Genomic DNA, 23,438 nt, shown 5'->3' with positions numbered 1-23,438 from the left:
ATTCTCATGAGTAGTGTCCTCTGGAAAAGAATAACTCACTTGTTTGGTTATTTAAAACAATAGGCAATTAAATTGCCAACACTGTGGGATTTAGAAAACTCTGCTGTGGTTTAGACAGTTACCGACAGACTTGTACAGGAATAGATTTACTAATAGTGCATATGATCACTTTTATAAAATGTGATGATCACATTCCTGTTGCATAATTTTCAGTCAACAAAGTTTTATTGAATGGAGAGTTTAGCCCTGAAGTGGAAATCTCATATTCTAATCCTAATTCTGACACTGCCTCCCTTTGTGACCTTTGGCAAGTCCTTAGGGCCATACTCATCAGTCAGCTGACAGCATTACATGGCTAGAGCTAGCTGGTAGAGAGTTCCTGTTGCAGAGAGGCACATCAGTGCTTTTTACCAGCCTCCCCTCATTCCAGCATAAGGAGTAGAACTGTAATGTAGGTAGAGACAGTTACTGCAGACTCCATGCTGCTCTAGCTTTTGGAAGGACCATGCCTCCAAAAATCAGAGAAGTACATCTAATTCCTTGTTGCTGCCACTCTGCACTGCATGCAAAGAAGAATACTAAGATATAGTAGATTTTTAGGCTGTAACGCTATTTCTCAATTTTCTCATGTACAAAAATGGGGTAGGGATATTTTTAATAGGGTTGCGATGAAGCATAATTGTATAATATTTGAAAATGAACACTTTATACAATAAGTCCTCAAACCAAAACCTTTGATGTCAGCAGAATGACTGTGACATCCCAGGGCTATAGAACAGGCCTTACGTACTGAGTTTTACTGGCATTGAGAAATTTGTTAAAATTATTATCTGTTTCACTGCTGCTTAACATGCTAAATATGTTGGGCAAATTACGCCTGTGTTGGCCCAGTTATCAAGTGTGTCATGATATTTTGAATTGGTATTTAAAGAGAGAGAACAAATGTGTTTACTCACTATAACTCAAGTCACAAGGTAATCTTGCTTGCTTGCTTGCTTGTCCTCTGGAATTGCTCTGCAGAGTAGCAGGTGGACCGCTACTTTTTCCATTTGTTGAGGCAGATCAAATTTATTCGCCAGTAAAAGTTAGTTAGCCTTATAATCCAACTGTGAATTTGGTAACTTTATTTTCTTTCCTGTTAGCTAACACACAGATGTTTCTATTTTTAAATATGATTTTCCCCAGATTTCTGAATAAATTGACTGCTCTTTTATGTGTACGTATGAGAGTACTTTTAAGCTTTAGCAAACTACATGTTAGGACAGGGCTACTCAACTTGCAGCCTGTTTGCAGCCTGCGGTGCGGTTTGGCTTTATGTAGGGCTCAACATGTGACCCATGGCTGGGATCCTTTGAACATGGCCTCCATTGGGAACACACTCTATAATGGTGAGTCAATATAATGGTTTTCTGTTAATATGCGTTTCAGTAGTTAAATTCCTGGACTGTCATTACTCATTAAAAGTGCTGTCAAATGGGTGGAAATGGGGTAAATATTGCATTTTATTAATATCAGCAGAGCTGACTTTAAATGGGACCTGCGTGTTGTGCAGTCCTGTCTTAATCTTTGTATTCATACCCGTGTAGCCAGATACGAACCCCATCTTGGTTTCCACCCCCCCCCCTGAGAGCAAGAGAAAGGCAGTCAGCCTTTGATGCTCTGGGAACACAGGTGTGCTGCCTGTCCCTGACTCTACCATAAACAAAAACCAGACAGTAAACGGGCTAGCTGACGACCCGGGGCCTCCCGCCATCCTGATGGCTAGTACCAGTAATGGACACGCCTGCACTGTCCCAGGAGAGGAATCTTTGCCCATCACATATCAGAGGTGCCCATTGTCTGCATTTTCCCAGGTGTGAATTATGCTTTGCACCCTTCGTGGGAAACTTGGCATTCAAAACCATTTTTCCTAATTGGCCACTTGAGACCAGGAAGAAGCCTACATGACCCAAGGGATATAAAGAGGGGTTTAGTAGCCCACCCCATTTGAGCTCCAATCATCTATACCTGCTGGCAGGTATTGATTGTCTCCCGAGGTCTGTGGGACGCCCAACCTCGTCCTACTTCTTCCCGAGGGATTGAGAGAAAAACACTGGCCACGCCAAGTCTGGAACGCAGGGGTGAGAATATATACCTGCTATGTGTCTATTTTGCATGCATTTAATAAGAGCTCAGAGAACCAAAAGGGTTTCATGGTACCTGTAAGTGACTTATTAGTGTAATTTCTGTCCTGTCCTTTGTAGTGGCTGTGTTATCTGTAGCTTTTAACAACTATGTTTACCCTGTAACAATAAAATAGTAACTGTTTAAGCTTTAACCTGACTCCTTCAGTTGCTGTAACAGAACCAAGCACAATTTAAAAGGACTTCAGCCGGTCATAAGGGACTCACTGCCCTGACCGTCGGCTGACAACTCGTCAGTGTGAAACTATTTGCATATATATTTGCCTGTACATGCAACCACACTAAAGTTGCGGCCCTCGGCATATGCTGTGAGTGTCATTGCGGCCCCCGGGGCTTCCAAAATTAGAATCATAGAGCTGGAAGAGATCTCAGGAGGTCATCAAGTCCAGCACCCTACCCATGGCAGGACCAATACCAACTAAGTCAACCCAGCCAGGGTTTTGTCAAGCCGAGACTTAAACATCTCTAGGGATGGAGATTCCACCACCTCCCTAGGTAACCCATTCCAGTGCTTCACCACCCTCCTAGTGAAATAGTGTTTCCTAATATCCAACCTAGACCTCTCCCACTGTAACTTGAGACCATTGCTCCTTGTTCTGCCTTCCGTCACTACTGTGAACAGCCTTTCTCCATCTTCTTTGGAACCTCCCTGCAGGAAGTTGAAGGCTACCATCAAATCCCCCCTCACTCTTCTCTTCTGCAGACTAAACAAACCCAAATCCCTCAGTCTCTCCTCATAGGTCATGCGCTCCAGCCCCCTAATCATTTTGGTCACTCTCTGCTGGTCCCCCTCAAATGTGTCTACATCCTTTCTCTAGTAGGGGGCCCAGAAATGTACACAATATTCCAGCTGTGGGTTGTCAGAGCTGAATAAAGGGGAATAATCACTTGTCTGGATCTGCTGGCAATGCTCCTCCTAATGCACCAAAATATGCCATAAGCCTTCTTGGCTACAAGGGCACACTGTTGACTCATATCTAGCTTCTCATCCACTGTAATCCTCAGATCCTTTTCTGCAGAACTGCTACTTAGCCAGTTGGTCCCCAGCCTGTAACAATGCTTGGGATTCTTCTGTCCCATGTGCAGGACTCTACATTTGTCCTTGTTGAACCTCATCAGATTTCTTTTGGCCTGATCCTCTACTCTGTCCAGGTCATTCTGGAACCTATCCCTTCCCGCCAGCGTATCTACCTCTCCCCCTAGCTTGGTGTCATCTGCAAACTTGCTGAGGGTGCAATCCATCCCCTCATCCAGGTCATTAATAAAGATGTTGAACAAAACCAGTCCAAGAACTGATCCTTGGGGCACTCTGCTAGAAACTGACTGCCAACATGTCATCGAGCCGTTGATCTTTAGAAGTTCACTGATCATGATTATTAGTCACATTTTAAGCCCTACCCTACAGGAAAATAATAATTGAGTAAGTGGATATGGTTACAGTGTAGTTGTTCCATTTGTAGATGGAGTCCATCACCTCACTGTCTTCATCACAGGGATAATATCCTTGACTTTCCTAGATAGGAATTTGAGACAAGAGTGCCAGTTCTGGTGGTGGTTTTTGGGACATGGTTATGGAATGAAATAATGCTTATTTTGGGTGCACCAAATGTAACAACTTCATTCTGGCCTGCACTAGGGATGTGAAAGTGTAAATATGTACAGGATTAACTGATGAGCGTGGGCTGACGGTTACACACGACGCTCAACCTTTTCCTCTCCCTGTGTGCTGCTGTATCAGAGGCTGCTCTATAGTAGAGGCTGCTATTTCAGAAGCAGCAGCACGGGGGAGCAAGTGGGAGCCAGTGCATGTGGGGAGCCAGCTTAAAAGACGACTCCCTGCGCATACCGGCTCTCGCGGAGCTGCGTCTCCCCCGCCCCTGAGGATAAACGTGTAACTGCTGAAATTTCCAGCAGGGGGTTACACGTTTACTTAAATAAATGCATTTTAACATCCCTAGCCTGCATTGCACATAGACTGGCAGCCTGGATGGTTTCATGGCTCATTATTGATCGCCTGAAGTATCCAGTAATACACAATTTCATTGGCAGATAGAATGGTCCAGGATTCTCAGCGAATGCTCTGGACTCTTCCATGAAGGCTCCCAAGAACCGGTGGCAGTGGGAAGTATGTACTACTCTCTTTTCCAGTGCGCTGTGGCCAGACCACCCAAAAAAAGGGGGAAGGAGGACTTGTGGATATCTGCTGAAGTTGCTAGGGTTTGTCAGGGAACTCTGTTTCTATGCACCAGAGTGTTTATAGAACTTCAAGGCTATAGCACTTCCGTTAAAGAAAAATAGGCCTTTCTCATGTTAGTAATGGTTGATATTGATGCATTAGACAAGGTTAAAATATACTCTCACTCTTATGCATCGTAGCTTAAAGTGTTTCACCAAGAATGTCATTATACAAAGAGTGTGTCAGGTTTATAGGTAAACAAGGTGCTAAGAAAACCAAATTAATAAAATGGCACGACTGAAATATGAGATTTAAAAATATGAATACAAAGGAAGAACATGAGAAATGCTAACCCAAACTAAAATTGGGAAGTTGTTTATAAATGCAGTAAAATCCCTGTTATCCAAAACAAGCACATAAAACAAAAGAGCTAGCCTGTTATTTGAATTTAGGTAATGTCCATCATCTTGCCAGATCACAGATATTGTGGGACCAGAGAGTCCAGGATTTTGGAGGTGCAGCCTGTACTGAGTGAGGGTAATGGAACAGATCCCATTTATTTTAATAGGGCTTGAATCAGGCCTTTACTCCATGAACAAAACTAAACTGTGAATCAAAATATATTCCTTGCAAAAATCCCAAGGTTATTTATGCTTTGAGGTGGTTTAAAAGCTGCATCCAACATAAAACTTTTAATATTTTTCTTTAAAAACTAAAACACTTCAGTGACCAGGCCTCAGCTAGACTATGCTTATAGGGAGGACAGGCAGAAGCAAAACAATAAAATGGAGATAATCTTACTTTTTAAATTTTATAAAGGAAAAACCCCTATAAATTTGTCTGGAATAATATATACAATAGAATAATAATCTAAAGCAACATCAATTAAATTGACCATAACCAACAATAAAAGAATATCTTTTCAAAAACACATGGGCTATGTCTACACTGGCGGGTTGTTGCCTCAGAAGTATGCAAATGAGGCTAAGCGTGGAATATTGCCGAGCCTCATTTGCATACCTAATGAGCCGCCATTTTGCGGAAGAGGCTCTTGCACAAGAAGGGGCAGTGCAGACAGCTCCTTCTAGTGCAAGAAAAACCCTCTTGTGCCGTGCTGTTATTTCTGAAAATAATCAGTGTAGCGGCATTGTGCAAGAGGGTTTTTCTTGCGCAAGAAGGGGCAGTGTAGACAGCTCCTTCTAGCGCAAGAGCCTCTTCCGCAAAAATGGTGGCTCATTAGGTATGCAAATGAGGCTCGGCGATATTTCACACTTAGCCTCATTTGCATATCTCTGGCACAAGATCGTGCCAGTATAGACATAGCCATGGTGTTCAACTACCTGAAGGGGGGTTCCAAAGAGGATGGAGCCAGGTTATTCTCAGAGGTAGCTGATAACAGAACAACAAGAAGCAATGGTCTCAAGTTGCATGGGGCTGGGGGAGTGTAAGTTGGATATTAGGAAAAACTACTTCACTAGGAGGGTGCTGAAGAACTGGAATGGGTTGCCTAAGAAGGTGGTCGAATCTCCATCCCTAGAGGTTTAAAAGGCAAAGTTAGACAGAGCCCTGGCTGGGTTGATTTAGTTGGGGTTGGTCCTGCTTTGAGCAGTAAGTTAGACTAGATGACCTCCTGAGATCTCTTCCAACCCTCGTCTTCTATGAGTCTATGAACTTTTTATTTCCTAGGATGCAAAGGCCAGCTTCACCCTTCTTGTCTCACCTTCACCTTTGAATGTGATTGAGAGATGCTCCTTTGTTTTGATACAGTGATGGTGGCGCCTCTTTCCAGCAGGTCCACTTGAGAATGATAACTCCTCACCTAGAGGACTATGCTTGTTCCCAAACACCCAAATTATGTTCCTTTTGTCAGTGTCCCAACAATCATCTCCACTTTACAGGCCAGCTTCCTCAGCAAATTCCCTTTTCTCCCCAGGCAGTCTCTGTCAACCTCCTCCTTCTCTAAAGATTTTCCAGTCATCCCCTTTAGGCACATTCAGAGCTCCTACCCCAGAGCTCAAGGTGCCCTTCTGTTGGCTAAAACAACGAGGAATCCTGTCGCACCTTAGAAACTAAGGGTACGTCTAGACTACATGGCTCCGTCGACAGAGCCATGTAAAATAGTTTACTCGGCATAGTCAATGAAGTGGGGATTTAAATAATCTCCGCTTCATTAAAATAAAAATGGCCACGATCAGTTGATCCGTCACAGCGCAGTAGTTTCACGAGGCATACTGGAGCGGTCGACAAAGGCTTCCCTTGTCGACCGCGCCACATCTAGACTACCCACTTCAAGAACCCACTTCTGTTGGCTGTTTCTCTCTCAAGGACAGCATTCTATACTGGTGTTTCACAGCAGCAGCAGGTGCTAATATCAGGGGCAGGGTCTTACCGAGGTATGGAGAGTCACCAGGCCCTGCACCCCCATCTGCAGCAAAATGTGGCTCAGCCAGCAGGTAGAACAGAAGGTTTATTAGTTCACAGGGATACAGCATAGAACAGACTTGTTAGCACAGGAACCAGAAGCACTCAGTACAACCCATCTTGGGAAGGGAGGGGCAAGAGCCAGGGCCTTGGGCCCACTCCCTGTATCCTAAGCCAGCTGAGACTAACTCACAGAGACTAACAAGCAGCCCTGCCTCCTCTTTTGGCCAGCTTCCTGGGGTGGGGGGGGGGGCGGAGGAGTCACTTGGTTGCACTCTCTCTCCTAGGATCAAGTTATAGAAAGCCTGAGTCACTGTGTATGTGCTGGGACTGGAGCAGCCTCCCTCAGTAAGAGTCACGCCCAAAATTCCCATCCCCATTTAAGTATTGGTGCAGTGCCCAGGGAAACTGAGGCACATACATGGGGTTATGACAGGACAACAGAAATCGCATGCAACATAACAATGCTAACAGAGCAAATACAATCCCCACTTCATCACACACAGTCATTACACTTTTCATATTTTCATAGACTTTAAGTTGAAAACTGATTTCACACTGCAGGAGCCTGTTTCCGAGTTATTTCTGGAACAAAGAAGTTGAATGCACAACATGGAATATAGTTAAAAGGAAGTCACAAATATTGGCTGTACTATAAATCAATACGAAGTGTTATCTGTAAATAGCCAGTGAATATTTTCTAAATGTACCTGCATTACATAATTCAAGTTCTAAAACTATCTGCATAATTCAAGTTCTAACACTGTCTACTCAGTATTCTGCGTGACTTTGGAATCAGTGAAGCAAAAATAATTAATTGGAGATGCTCTAAACCAAGAAACCCCTGAGGCAAGCTAAGGTTTATCCACTTTATAAAGGAGGACTTCATAGATTCTGCATCACAGTAGGGAGTGAGGACAATTATTCAGGACACTAAGTTTAAAAATGTTTGTTTCCAAGGAACCTAACTATGTGTAAACATATGAAAATACTACTCGTCTCCTGGGACCAACCTGTTAATTACAAACTTCAATTTCAACTAGGGCTCGTCTACACCTGCCCCTTTTCCGGAAGGGGCATGTTAATTTCAGCTATCGTAGTAGGGAAATCCGCGGGGGATTTAAATATCCCCCGCGGCATTTAAATAAAAATGTCCGCCGCTTTTTTCCGGCTTTTAGAAAAGCTGGAAAAGAGCGTCTACACTGGCCCCAATCCTCCGGAAAAAGCGCCCTTTTCCGGAGGCTCTTATTCCTACTCTCTCTTCTAGGAGCGCCCTTTTCCGGAGGCTCTTATTCCTACTCTCTCTCCTAGGATCAAGTTATAGAAAGCCTGAGTCACTGTGTATGTGCTGGGACTGGAGCAGCCTCCCTCAGTAAGAGTCACGCCCAAAATTCCCATCCCCATTTAAGTAGGAATAAGAGCCTCCGGAAAAGGGTATGTCTACACAGTAGTATGTAGTTTGAAATAAGCAACGCAATTTGACCTACACAAATTGTGTAGCTTATTTAGAGATAGCCTATTTCAAAATTTGTTGCTGTCTAAACAGTGCTAAATTTGAAATTCAAATGTATTTTGAAATAACAGGCTTGCTTTTAAGACATTCAGAATGCTATTTTGGGATAAGGAACATTACAGGCAGTCCCCGACTTACGCGGATCCGACTTATGTCGGATCCGCACTTACGAACGGAGCTTTCTCGCCCCGGAAGTCGGGGCGAGAAAGCCCCGTTCGTAAGCTGCTCCGGTGCCCCTGGTCTGCTGGAGACCGTCTCCAGCAGACCAGGGGCACCGGGCGGGTTCCCGCGCTTCTGAGGCTTTGCCAGAGCAAAGCCTCGGAAGCGCGGGAACCGCTGCTGCTGCCACTTGGGTGCCAGTGCTTGTGGTCTGCTGGGGACCGTCCCCAGCAGACCACAGGCACCGGGACCCAAGCGGCAGCAGCGGGCGGGTTCCCGCGCTTCTGAGGCTTTGCCAGAGCAAAGCCTCAGAAGCGCGGGAACCCCCGCTGCTGCCGCATGAGACCCGGTGCCTGTGGTCTGCTGGGGACGGTCCCCAGCAGACCACAGGCACCCGGACTGAAGCCGCAGCCGCGGGGGGGTCCCGCGCCTCTGAGGCTTTGCCAGAGCAAAGCCTCAGAGGCGCGGGGAACCGCCGCTGCTGCCGCTTCAGTCAAAGCGGCAGCAGCGGCGGTTCCCCGCGCCTCTGAGGCTTTGCGCTGGCAAAGCCTCAGAGGCGCAGGACCCCCCCGCGGCTGCGGCTTCAGTCCGGGTGCCTGTGGTCTGCTGGGGACGGTCCCCAGCAGACCACAGGCATCCAGACTGGAGCGGCAGCAGCGGCGGTTCCCCGCGCCTCTGAGGCTTTGCTCTGGCAAAGCCTCAGAAGCGCGGGAACCCGCCCGCTGCTGCCGCTTGGGTCCCGGTGCCTGTGGTCTGCTGGGGACGGTCCCCAGCAGATCACAGGCACCCTGACTGAAGCCGCAGCTGCGGGGGGTCCCGCGCCTCAGAGGCTTTGCCAGAGCAAAGCCTCAGAGGCGCGGCACCCCGCTGCCGCTGCGGCTCTGCTCCCCGTGTCCCTGGTCTGCTGGAGGGAGGGGGCGCAGCTAGTGTGCTCCCCCCCCCCCCAGCAGACCAGGCTTTTGTTTTGGACTCTGGGGCAGAGCAGCTGGGGCGCTGCCGATTGGTCCTGCAGCGCCCGTGGGCACTACTGGACCAACCCGGCAGCACCCCAGCTGCTCTGCCCCAGGTCCTGATTCAGCCGCTGCTGGTCAGTTTCAGCAGCGGCTGAATCAGGACGTCTGGGGCAGAGCAGATGGGGTGCTGCTGGGTTGGTCCAGTAGCACCCCAGCTGCTCTGCCCCAGGCGTCCCCAAGTCAGCTTCTGCTGAAACTGACCAGCGCTGACTACAGGAAGCCCCAGGCAGAGTTGCTCTGCCCCGGGCTTCCTGGAATCAGCTGCTGATCAATTTCAGCAGCAGCTGACTTGGGGACGCCTGGGGTTCTTAAGTTGATTCTGTATGTAAGTCAGAACTGGCGGTCAGTTTCAGCAGTGTCTGAATCTGGACGCCAGTTCCGACTTACATACAGATTCAACTTAAGAACAAACCTACAGTCCCTATCTTGTACGTAACCCGGGGACTGCCTGTATACTGAAATAGCACCTCTGTGTAGACATACCTAAAGAGATTGTATCTTGCTCAGATTCCAGGCTGAAATAAATCAGTTTTGCATTAACTTCAAGAAGTCACTTAGGAATTTTTCATTTCCGTGGCCTTTTGTTACAAGATCACACATGCTAACTGGACAAAGTCAATTTTTAGTGTCAGATATGGGCTTAATATGTTTGGTAGTATACCTTAAATAAGAGAGAAACATTTTTAACTTGAACTTATGTCCACTGACCCTAGCTGAGGATTATGACCTCTTATTAGAGGACAATCCACCAATTTAAATTATGGAATGAGATTTTACATGGTGGTCTGTACTCATTTTAGACCAGACCTCTTTTTTCATCTATAGATATATTCTACTGTGGCAGAGATTTACTGGGACATTAAGTGACCTACACAGAAATAAATATAAATATTTTAAACTTCATAGTTGACATGTAGCACATAACATTTCATGTTCATTAATAATAATAAAGGTCTCTAAAATATTTAGAGCACGCCACATAAAAACCAAATGACCTGCAAAGGCCAGGTGCAAAAGTGGATATTGGATTATAACCTAGAATGGAGATTACAGGCAGTCCCCGGGTTACGTACAAGATAGGGACTGTAGGTTTGTTCTTAAGTTGAATCTGTATGTAAGTCGGAACTGGCGTCAGCCGCTGCTGAAACTGATCAGTTTCAACAGCGGCTGAATCTGGACGCCAGTTCTGACTTACATACGGATTCAACTTAAGAAACCCAGGCGTCCCCAAGTCAGCTGCTGCTGAAACTGATCAGCGGCTGATTCCAGGAAGCCTGGGGCAGAGCAACTCTGCCTCGGGCTTCCTGTAGTCAGCGCTAGTCAGTTTCAGCAGCGGCTGACTTGGGGACGCTTGGGGCAGAGCAGCTGGGTTGCTTCTGGGTTGCTCCAGTAGCGCGGCTCCTTGGCGCTACTGGAGCAACCCAGCAGCACCCCAGCTGCTCTGCCCCAGGCGTCCTGATTCAGCTGCTGCTGAAACTGACCAGCAGCGGCTGAATCAGGACGCCTGGGGCAGAGCAGCTGGGGTGCTGCTGGGTTGGTCCGGAGCGGCGCTGTGGGACCAACCCAGCAGCCCCCAGCTGCTCTACCCCAGGGGTAGGCAAGAAAAGCATGGTCTGCTGGGGGGGGGGGGGCACTAGCTGTACCCCCCCCAGCAGACCAGGGAGACGGGGGTGGCGGGACCGCCCAAGTCCTCCACGGCTTTGCTCCGTCTCCCTGGTCTGCAGGGAGACGGGGAGCAAATCCTTGGAACACGCCCGCAGCGGGACAGCCCAGGTGCGCCCAGGTCTGCTGGTCTCAAAGTGTAAGGGAAGTCGAAGGAATAGTGCTCCAACACCAAAAGCTGAAATAAGCTATTTCGGCTTTAGTCCTGCTGTGTAAATGTGCCCTAAGTGGCCCACGGGCTGAATGTGGTTCATCAGGGTTAGCCTCAGCTGGGCCGCCAGACACTTTGTTTAACTGAGTGTCTGCAGCTACAGCTGCTCGCAACTCCCATTGGCTGTAGTTTGCGGTTCCTGGCCAATGGGAGGGAGCTGCAGGAAGTGGCACAGTCTGGGTAACTGCTTCTCACAGCTCTCATTGACCAGGAATGGTGAACCATGACCAATGAGAACTGCGAGCAGCCATACCTGCCATTGCTCGGGTAAACAAAGTAATACTAGCGAACTGCACCTGACCCACAGGCCATTTATTACCCTCCTCTGGGATAACCCAAACTTGGTTAAACTAGTATAATATGGCCTGGAATTTATACCAGTAGAGGACACAGAAGGGTCCAATAAAAAATAAAATGGATTAAGCAGGCTGGCTTTATGGATTAAGGGCCACATTATTTCTAAAGTAAGAGAAAATAAAAAGAACCACTATGTCTACACTGCATAACTATTTCAGGGTACTGGAGGTATCCCAAAATAGCTACCCCACGTCTACCCAAGCTACACATTACTTCAAAATATTTTTTGAAATAATGGGAGCACATTTCGCCATCCCAGTAAACCTAGTTGCACGAGGGATAAGGGATGGCTTGAAATAGTGCATTATTTTGAAATTTGGTGCTGTGTAGATGTGCCAAATTTCAAAATAAGCTTTTTTGAAATAGATTCGAAATAAGATACGCAATTTGTGTAGCACAAATTGTACATCTTATTTTGAGTTTAGGGTGCTGTGTAGACACATCCCAACAGAATTAGATACCATCATATTAAATACAGTAAATCAGATTGAACAGTTTTGATGCAGACGAAAGACAAATGGAAAGGTAAAAACCTTATGGAAGATTTCTATCACTTTGCACTGCAAAGCAATGTTTAATTATTGTGGATGGGATTATTGCCTTGAAGTCAGATATCAATGTAGATATTCAGGTTAAAAATACTTATGGACATTCATTTGCAAGAAGCAGAACTGAAACTTTTACAAAATAAAAACACATTAGAAACTGGAAGAGGGCTAAATAATAATTAAGATGTGGAAAATATATTGTAGAAGGAATTTTAGGATCCTGCAAAGACATAAATTATTATATGTATTAATATAAACCATAACACCCACTACTGTGGTTTGGCAGAAACATGCCATCAAAAATAAAGTAAAAAAGAATAAAACTGTGAGAAAATGTGGTTGAATAATTGATCTAACAAAAACATTGCAAAACGAGATTTAAAGAATGACTCCCCTAGTCCCTTCCTTATATACAGACAGTGAAGTTGCAAGTGGTAATGAAGAATGCAGACCACATTGGAAGCCTTGTTGTTCATTTTTATTCCACTGACATGTTTTCAGGGAAGGGAACATCTTGCACTTCCCCAGTTGGCTTTAGTTCAGCATCTGTGACATGTTTTAAGGTGCCCTTCACAAAATAACCAGTGATCATGTGGTTTGTAAGTTAAATACTAAAATGAATGTCTAATTTTTTTTAGAGTGAGAAAACTACCACTGGAAAATACAGGCTATATTCAATTCTATGGGAAGATTACTGTTCTGTAATTTAGCCATTCTTCTAACAGTTGAATTTATAGGTGGCACTGACTGCATTAAAGCAAATAGCAAAATATGCAGCAACAGTAGTAAATGTAGGCGTTGAACAACAAAATATTATATGAAGTAAGAGTCATTTTATACACTTAGTACACAAATACTAAAGAAAAGTTCAAGTGTAGCCACATTAGCCTTTTGATTCATTAATTTCAAGATCCAATTTAGCATAGCTATCCATGGGTCAAATTCTGAGTTGTTTTACTTCCTTTGCTACGCTGTTGATGTCAGTATATGGGATGAGAGTCAGAGAAGTTGTCTAAAAATGTGAGATGTAATGATTTCAGGATTTCGGGTGATATTGAGAAAATGGAAGAAAAATAAATAGGAAAAGCAGAATGAAAGAGGAGCCATGTAATTGTTAAGATTAGAGACTCAATGGGCCTCAATTCTTGGTTCAGCTTTGATTGAAGCAATTTTTGCTCATGCTCCAGTCCAATGCTGAACATAGCTTAGCCAGACCAGGGTATCTTTCCAATTTTACTATGTAACAATATAACCTGAAATGAGAGATACTTTTCTGATGTTTTAAAAGCAAGATTCCCCCATGCAAACCATGCACTTATTTTAGCCAGGGAAAATAAAATTACTTAACAAAATAATTTTTGAGAGCTTTGATGTTGTACTACTAGACAAATGTAAATCTGACAGGGAGGGTGAACTATGTAATGGCATTGACAGAGTTATCTTAGCCCTCTAAGTCGAGTGTGTAGTGCTTGTTACCACATCTTAGAACAGTGGTTCTCTACATATTTATCATTGTGGACTGCGTAAGAACCACAGTGCTCCAAACATAAACCCGTATGCCCAGTGCCCTCCACTGAGAGCCTACTACTGAGTGGGGCCAGGAGCAGAGTGTCAGGCACGGGGCACACAACAGGGACAGCAACCCTAGACCCTGCCGCATGGGGCAGGGCAGCAGTCAGGTGCCATAACCATAAAGCCTACTGTGTAGAGCCATACTGGAACCCAGACCCTGACATGTAGCAGAGCAGCCAGAATCCAGATTCGTGGCCTTTAGCGCACAGCTGAGTTGGGCTGCAGCTGTGTGCTAATTGGGCTGTGAGTTGAGAACAACTGCCTTACACATTTTCCATTGCAGGTGTCATATAATGCCACCAGAATATCAGATCTTGAGGAATAAGGAAGTAGTAAGGATGTGAAAATAACTTTCACGGGACAAGAAAGAATTGTGACTGATATATAACTAAACTTTTCCCCCTGAGCTTCCTGAGAATTTGCTCAAATGTACGAAGAGTTGATTGTAGGATTTGAGGGGGTATGTATAAAAGAGATAGAAAGATAGCAAATTACACCAATGAATAAACATGTGAAACATATGTATATAAAAGAAGGAGGTAAAGTATAAGGCAAAAACATAAGGAAAGAGGAAGACCACAAGGGGCTGCATGGTTCAGACAATTAATAATAGGATATGTAACTCCCACAGAACAAGGAGTTAATAGGAGCCCTAGAGTTCAATTAATGGAAGGTGCATAATTAGCTTTGTGCACTTTGAGACCTGTCAGACTAAATTCCTTATCAGATGGAGCTGAAGAGGAGTTGGAGCTTCATAAAGGAAGAAGAGACCCAAGAGAAAAGGGGTCTAGAATTACTGTTCTCTGGGGAAAATAAATAAATAATAATAATGGTGAAACTAGGGGTATGTCTAGACTGCGGGCTAAAGTTGAGTTAAGATGCACAACTTCAGCTATGTTAATTGTGTAGCTGAAGTCAAAGTAACTTAACTCATCTTTAGGCACTGTTTGCACAGCAGGAAGTCGAAGGAAGAACACTCTTCCTTTGACTTCCCTTACTCCTCATTAAATGAGGGTTACAGAAGCAGGAGTAAGAAGCCCGTTATTTCAACATTATTTTGAAATAATGGGCTTGCTGCATAGACGTGCACTCTGTTATTTCAAAATAACATGAGTTATTTCAAAATAAGCGTGCAGTGTAGACGTAGCCTAGAGGAACAGCGCTATCCCTGTTGTGAGTATCAAGGAAGGGTCTAGGCACCAAGCAGGTAGCATTGTTGGGTCATTGATCCGGAAAAAGAAAGGGGGAAAGGGACTGACACGAACTATACAATCAAGCCTGAGACAGACAACATTTGGCTTTAGCTTGAGAAGAGGGTTGATGTTTAAGATCCTTTCCAAACTAGTTTGTTCATCAGAACTGAAAAAGAGAAACAAGTTTTCTTCATTAAGCCAAGTTGGGAGTGTATAGAGCACTACTCTGTTGCTAATCAAATAATCCCTTGGGTCCAGATTCTTCAATCTTTTACTTTGCAAGTGTACTCAATGAGGTGGAAGTAACAAGAGTTGGGACATCGCTGGGGAGTTTAAAGAGCCTTCAATCTAGTTCCTGACAATAAGTGGAACACCACCAGCACACCTGTCAGGAGGAGAAATATTTCAGTGAGGATGAGGATTGTCCCTATCTCGCTCCTTTTCTCTGCAGCAAGTTCTGTCCCCCTGCTGGCTCCCCTTTTTCCCAAGGGGAGTGCAATGTGGTAAAGACTGCTGCCTTCAGCTCTCCCTTCCACCCACTACAGAAGGAGATCCTGCACACACTTCTTTCCGAGTCAGAATACAGGGAAAACAGAATATTTCCTGCAAGGTCACTTTCCTTAGCACATAGTCTGAACACAGTCGTGGCTGGCACTACAAAGAATGTTCCGTTCTGTTTGCAGGCATACGTAATTGCTGACAAGTTTGGCTATCTCTGGGGACACAGACTCCTTTCCGATAAATTTATTCCCTTGTCCGTATTCTTTTCAGCATGCCATGTCTCATCAACGAATTCTGCAACTTCACCACATCAACACTGCTCCTCCTATTTGAACTACTTTAACCACTGCCTGTGAATGGAACAGAAAAACTAAACAGATGTAACAGTGTAAGCCAATGTGCTGTGGTGATAAATATAGCTTACTGCCAGGATTAAGAATCTCAAGCATATGCAGAGCTATTTGATCTCTTTTTCACTTTGCTTGTAGATTTGGATTTAACTTGAATAAGAAACTGTAACTATACTACTACCAAATGAATACTTTAGGAGAGCTGTTCAATTTACAATGCGAATAGAAGAAAATTAGCCCCTTATCCAAGTGGACCAGCACCATCTTCTTGAAATCCTGTTAACTGTGGAAGACAGATTGATAGATGTTGTCTTGAGTCATAGTACAGGTAATTGTGATAATATGTGGAATACCATAGTGTTAATAGGCAGATTTTTGAGTTGTCTTCAAGGGATAAAACCATGTTCTTGGGTTTGAAGTCATCTACAGATTAATTTACTATATCAACAGTTCTTTAAAAATAGAAATCTAATAATAGTATACTCGAGGAGCTTTCTGTTGCCCTTAGTAAAAAAAATCCAATCCCATCTCCATCTCCAGTTAAACATTAACATTTGTGTTAGACCAATACAATTGTTCTGGTCCAATGTCTGACTTGTATTAAATAATACACCTGTTACCACTGAGAAATGAAAATGTACAGCCTGTCAGCATAAAGCTGTGGTGTGTCCCACAAGTATCATAGCAAATGTGTTCCAGAGCTGAGACTTCTTAGGATTATTCACAAAAGCTTGGCTAGTGTTTGGTTTTTAGCTCCGTGCTTAGCCTTTAAAATGGAAAGAAGGTTTAAATTAGAGAGCACTTGCGATATGAAACTATTGCCATAACTAGTGGGATAAATGTCTGAGGGGAACTTTCCTCTCTCCCCTGAAAATAGTAATTGCATTATTTCCTCAAACCAAAAATTATGTCAATACCACACATAATGATGATACTTGTTAAAAATTCACATGTGATAAGATGAATGATATTTTGGCAGTAATACCAAATTGGGGCCTTCTTGAGCTTCTGGAGAACCTGAGCCATTAATTAGCCTGCTCCTGCCTGGCATCATTACTGCCAATCTTCTTTTCCCCCCCCCCCCCCATGAAAAATGTTCCTCCCTCTGGCTCCTGCATTACCCTCCCTGGGAAGAAAAAGAAGAGGAGCTCTGCTGCAGTTGTCTTTCAGGGTGTGAAGAGCCCCTGGACCTGTCTTCTCTGCTTCCACCAAGGTTATGTGTGCGTGTGTTGGGAAAGAACCTTCACCGGTACAGGAGAAGATGGGAGGCAACAGACAGATAGATGAGGCTGGGGGACAGCACTGTGTGTGTCTGGTGGTCTGAGGGATGGAGACAGGAGGCATCCAACTGATGTGGAGCTGGGGAGTGCTTAATTGACCTATAGGCTGGGAGATCAGAAACAAGTTATGTAAATTTCAGTAAATTGATTTGGGTTGTGTCTTCTAACAAGAGCTAGTGCAGCAAAGGCTAAAATCACAGTATGCCTTGGTGAGAGTTGTTGACACTGTAAGTGCCACTCACACGGGGGCAGAGGGAATTAAAAATCAGAAGACAGACCAGAAAACATGCTGTCATCCTTTTAAGAGGCTCTGACTCATGATTTTACCTATTGGGGTTGCAACACTTCCCTTGAAGCTGGCCCAGGCCTGTTCTTAACAGGATAGTTCAACCTGTGACAACATGCTTAACTCTAACCATGTGACTAATCACATTGACATAATTGGATATATAAAATTAATTGTGCTAAATTGAAGCAGGGTCTCAGTAAGTACATTGCATGCTTATTCTCATTAACACCAGGCAATTTGAGATGAGATGTTGAAAGGGAGGATAGTTGATTCCTTAATTTGTCATCTTTATTTTGGGTTGCAAAGCCTCAAAGGGCATGTGATAGAGAGAGAGCAGCTGCAAGACTCGGACCTTTTGCAATTAAGGTCTGATCTAAAACCCCACTGAAGTTTATGAAAAGGCTCCCATTGACTGTTTACTCCAGAGGGGGGTCTGCAACAAAATAACAACATTTCTGTGCAAAATATTTTTAAATGTTGCATATTTTAATTGTCAAAACAACACAATATAATCACAGCAGTTTCAATTATTTTGGTAGTTTATTTCAATACAGGTGACCAAAAAATAGATTTCTTACTGGGCATATTAAATACAAAACTTTTGTAATAATTGATTTAAACATAGTTCCTCCACCCCTGAGAAGCAGTGCAAAGGCTTGGGAGAGTCAGAGATAATGGAGGAGCTGAAGGAGAGTGAAATAATTGTCCAGAATGCAATTTGGAGAGTTATCTGGGTGGGAATGGAAGAGGTATGCAACAGGTTTTTGTTTGCTTGTTCTGAGGGGAATTATTAGGCTGACTCCTACTTTCTCCTATTCAGTTAGGCATCCCCTTTCCTGCCCCCATGTGGCCCTGCACCTGCCACCCTTCCTTCCTTCATCTCCGTGTGGTCCTGCATCTCTCTCCCACCTATCTCCATGTGGCCCTGTTCCCCCCTGCCTTGCTCTTCTGAACTTCAGTCTATATGACCACACAGTCTCCTCCATATCCACTCTTGGCTGCTCTGGCTGCCTTCTGTTCCAGCCTCACAGCAGCTTGTGGTGGGCAAAAGGCAGAACATCTCCAGCAGAATATATTTTCTGTGGAGAAAAAAATATCTGAGGGACAGGAATTGAGCACAATTCTCTCAGGAACAGTGTTAGGATGGGATCTCTAGAGCATTCTGACTGGTGTTTGATAGAAGTACAGGGGAAAAACAGACAGTGAACATAGAGCACACTTTTTGGAGCTATAAAAGTTGTTCTGTGGCATGTTCAAGAATATATGCATACAAATAAATGAGACTAGGATAGACTATTGTATCACTTTCTCTTTCCACAACGATATTATTAACTTCTCAAGTTCAAAACTTCACTGATGCTTCAGAGTACAGGGGGAAAATGGCGGAGCTGTAGGCTACATCTACATTGCAATTAAAAACACACAGCTGGCAGGGCCAGCTACCTCTGGCTCACTGGGCTTGGACTGCAGGACTGTTTAACTGCAGTGTAGACTTCCAGGCTTAGATTGTACCCTGAGCACTAGGATCCTGCAAGATGGGAGGGCCCCAGAGTTGAAGCTGCAGCCTGAGTATCTACAGTGCAGAGTTCTGGAAACAGCCCTGCCACACAAGTCAGCTGGCACAGACCAGCCACAGGTCTAGCAGTGTAGGTATAAACTGTGAGATCATGTAGGAGAGGTGAGGCCTTTAAAAATTATAGACAGTATAAAACTGTTTTATACTTTGGCCTGGTCACATCTACAGCAGAATTGCTGAACAATTTTCATTAAACTTCTTGTGAATTCTTTGTCTCCCTTGCATACCCTACCTCCCACAATGACTACATTGATTCATATTTTTTCAGGCCCAGGGTTGATGCCGTTTAGATGCTGTGGGCATAGTTCGCGTAAGGGAGATTACAAATCTCCGATCAAAATATTCAGTATAATCAGGGGTGCAGGAACAATTTGTACAGTGGGAGTACTAAGAGCCTTTGAAGCAAACTGTAAACCCTGAATATAATGGAAATCACTTCAAGCCGGGGGTGCTGCAGCACCCCAGAATCCTTACATCTAGTGAGTATAATATTCCAAATAAAATTACTTTCATGTGTTCAAGAGGGGGAGAAAATGTGCTTCTCTTTTTGTTACAAAGAAATAGCTGTCATAATAGAACAGCACTTAAACTGGTTAGATCATTCTTTTGAACTGTGACTCTTAGGATATATGGATCTTCCTCTTTCCACATGGATACAGGAAGAGCCATCATGGCTCCACACAGAGCCTACCACTGCAGAACCATCCTGACTCCATGTAGAAGCGCCCAGATTACTGTCTGTGTAATGGAAATGGTGTACTGTGCAGAATGAACTGAAGCATTTCTGGAGACAAGGCTTGTCACAGAGTAAAAGCACACAAAAGGGCAGATTTCATGGTCCACGATGAATTTTTCATGACAGTGAATTTGGTAATTATTTATCTACTAATGATGTAAAAAAGCATTACAATGTTACATGAGCTCAAAATAAAATGTATAAAAATCCCATGTAAAAGGAGCATTGAAACTGAGTGCACAGTTAGAATATCTATAATCCCATAGTGATTAATTTTAGTAGATGCAGAGATTTTACAGATGTACTAGATTTTACTTTTCTTCAGTATACATTGAGAAATTATATATAGAGAGAGAAAGGAAGAGAGAGATTTTTTACAGTCTAGTAAATTTAAGACAAATCTACAAAGAAATTATATGTTAAAAAGAGTGTGGTAGAAAAACAGCATGAACATGAAAGAGAAAGCAAGAAAGAATCAGAAAGATCCAAGCATACCAAGTTGAACACAGAACACCAAAATATTTTCATGCACCCAATTCCATAACATACAGTCATTTTTATTCCTTTTTCATTATTTGATTCTGACCCAGATGGAAAGACTTTTCCTAGTTGTTAATATTTATCCTCTACAAATATTTAGCTGTGTCATTCAGCTGGAATCCTGATGTTTAGTTGGGTACAGTAGGTCTCTACTTTTTACCAAGCAAAAGATTATAAATGTAAAACAAAACAAGAAAGATGGGGGGGAGGGAGAGAAGGGAAGAGGAGGATGGGGAAAGAAGGGGAGGAACAGGAGAAAATTCCAGAGGATTTGATCAATGTCAGACTGTTAACAGTTAGTTGATGGCAACTCCAGGGATTAATCCCTAATCTGGTTAAACCCTTTTTAGCCAAAATAAAAACTAACAAACCATCTGGTGGAAAGAGCGGTATATGACTAAAAGGAAACACTGTCTGAGTAATACAGGGAAATATAAACCTATTTGCAGTAATTTGGCTATATGCACAGTTTCCTATATGTCTAGCCACTGTAAAGTGTTGTATAATAGAAATGGAATATTTATCTCACCATTGTTTAACTAGTTGATATAATAAAGCATTATAATCTGGCCTGGTGCTGATGAGTGATTATATTGTTGAATTGTGCATATCATATAATTATAATACATTTTAGACATAAACAAATAATTAAAAAAGAATATGCCCTACGGAAGGGAACAATTCTGTGCTGGCAAGGAGATGGCATATATGATCTAACAGGTTTGTGTCATTTTTCATTTATATAATCCTATGATTTTAGGATTGGTGGTAGTTTCAGATTTGCTCTGCTCTAAATTTTCCTCACTTTTCTAATTTGTTTATCTGAGAGAGTCACTATTCCTCTCTTTGAACACTAGATGCAGAGCTGTGCTGAGCATATATGATCACAAAAGCTTTCCAATGCAAGATGGCTGGGTAGCCTCATAAACTAAACTGCAGTTATCTCTACTGGAAGTGGAATGTCTGTCTGCGGGGAAGGATGGACCATCACAATTGGATCTCTCAGCGAAGCATTACCAACATAATGTGTATTCTTGAAAATAAGGCCTTGTCTATGATGGAGTGTTTTGCCATTGAAGAAGCTACACTGATGTGGATTGCTGTCCTGATGCAAGTCACTATTGACATTGGTGTCTCTTGACTGTAATAGGGGGATTACATCAATGTACCTAAACCAGTGCAAAATGTCCTAGTGCACATGAGCCTGAGACATCCTCTAGTTCTGGCAACAGGCAACATTGGAAAGTGCTGTAAAATTACTTAAGTGCAATTAAAAAAATAAGGCCATAATTTTATGCTTGATTTTGTGCAACAAGTCTTTTCCTACCCCACTACACCAGTGCAATACACCAGTGCAAGAGGCAGCCAGAATTCTGTCATTAATGCTGCCTGTGCCCATGGCAAAGCCAGGATAGGATATCTGGCAGTACTTGTTAGTCTCAGGTGGCATAGCTGACTGAGTTAGGACTATTTGACCATCCTCTTGATCTCCCTACAAAAGCAAGGGAGATCCCTCAACTAACCCTTATTCCTCATAAAATGAGGTTTAACAGTTATTTCAAGAGAAAGATTTTCTCTCAAAATAACGCGTCTACACAGTGCGTTTTATTTCGAAATAGCGCCATAATGTGAATATGCAAATGAAGTGCAGGATCCCGGCTTCGTTTGCAATTTCGAGTGTCTTCAGTTGCATCCCTATTTCAAAATAGGGTGCAAGTGTGGACATACCCATGGAGATTATATGCACTATGTTCTGGGACTCTTGTTAGTGTAAATAGTCCATATGTAAATAGACAAGAAGATAAACAGGCATGGAGTTACTGGTTTCCTAAGAGGGAAACTGAGGTGAGTGGCCACTTGCAGTGTAGCCCCAAGATTATGAGGGATCACCCGGGGGGAGACCATGCATTCACAAACTTGCTGTTCTATTGCACAGTAATACTAGCTGCCTGGTTATGGTTATAACTATGAACAAGCCTTTATAGTCTCAGAAAATTTCACCCTCATGGTCCCCAAATGTAATGGAATAAGGACTTTACAAATGTAGCAAGTAGAGATACGAGTAGTATAGAAAATTGCTTTAAAATTATATATAAGTACCTTGCTGAATCAGTATCTTATTGGACATTGCCCCATTACTACATCATGTCACTACATAATAAAGCTTTTTAAAATTCCCTTTTCTCTGAATGTGTGTGCAAAAATCTCTTTGGAAAGTATCCAGGCCAAATCATAGTGTATAAATTGCAGTGGAAAATTTCTCTGTTCTGTAGGTCTTGTCTAGTAGTAGCCTGTTCTAAGCAAGGTTACGTGGCACAATGGTAAAAACACATTCCTTACAGACCTGCACCAATAGTAGTGTAATGGGTGAGAGACTTCCTGAAAAATGCTGGTGTAGACATAGCCTTATAGCTGTTTTGTTCATGACCTATACAACTGACTTCTGAGTATTGTCTTGTGTGAATAAACAGATCTGAGTTGCAAAGTTTGTACCCAGATACAATCTTTCTCAAAGTTCAAGTAGAGTAATTCTCATCCAGTGATTTGGGCAAGCCCTTTATGTAATAAAGGTAAATTACGATGTTTGCACCTAGAACTGAGCTTTCTAGCAGTTTGGAAACAGGGTTATCTAGCGCTACCATCACAGGAAAGGTGTGGAGCAGGGGTGGGGAATCTCAGGCTGGGGGGCTGGATGCGGCCCCTGACTTGCCTAGATGCGGCCCCCAAGGCTCAGGGCTCACTCCCAGTATTGTGGAGTCTGTGCTGGTGCTCCTGCCACCCTACTACAGGATTGGAGCACACAGACTCTACTAGCCTGGGCCCCGCTAGGTTCTTCTGTGCAAAGAGAATGTGGGGAGTGTCGTTCTCATCAGAGGCCACATCAGTGAGGGTTTGTTGTTGTTGTTGTTTTTTGTTTCTCACTTGTATGTGGCCCCGACTGATTTTTCTGTGGGCCAGCGGCCCCAACCCAAAAAAGGTTTCTCACCCCTGGTGTAGTGGTTGGTTAGTGGGTAGCACGTTTCACAGTTGCTAATACATTCTCTTCTTCCTCAAAGATAGCAAGGCGGAGAGTGAGTACTTGTATTATAGAAAAGATATAGAACATTAACACTAAATTAAAATAGTCTGAGAACGGCTTCCTACCTTATCAGAGTCAG

General features: G+C 43.6%; 1 long non-coding RNA gene across 1 annotated transcript in view; it reads left to right on the top strand.

The window, feature by feature from the left end:
- LOC149523944 (uncharacterized) overlaps positions 1 to 22,838 on the top strand; it is a 41,519-nt gene extending 18,681 nt beyond the window's left edge. Inside the window, exon 3 of the long non-coding RNA XR_016350282.1 lies at positions 21,138 to 22,838. This is a non-coding gene — a long non-coding RNA (uncharacterized LOC149523944). The remainder of the gene's footprint in view (positions 1 to 21,137) is intronic.
- Positions 22,839 to 23,438: the final 600 nt, after the last annotated feature.

Source organism: Pelodiscus sinensis, chromosome 9 (genome assembly GCF_052426305.1).
Source record: "Pelodiscus sinensis isolate ZL-2025 chromosome 9, ASM5242630v1, whole genome shotgun sequence".
Classification (NCBI taxonomy): Eukaryota; Metazoa; Chordata; order Testudines; family Trionychidae; genus Pelodiscus; species Pelodiscus sinensis.
Note: the sequence above shows the minus strand (reverse complement) of the source record. Positions and strands in the feature narration are given on the sequence as shown.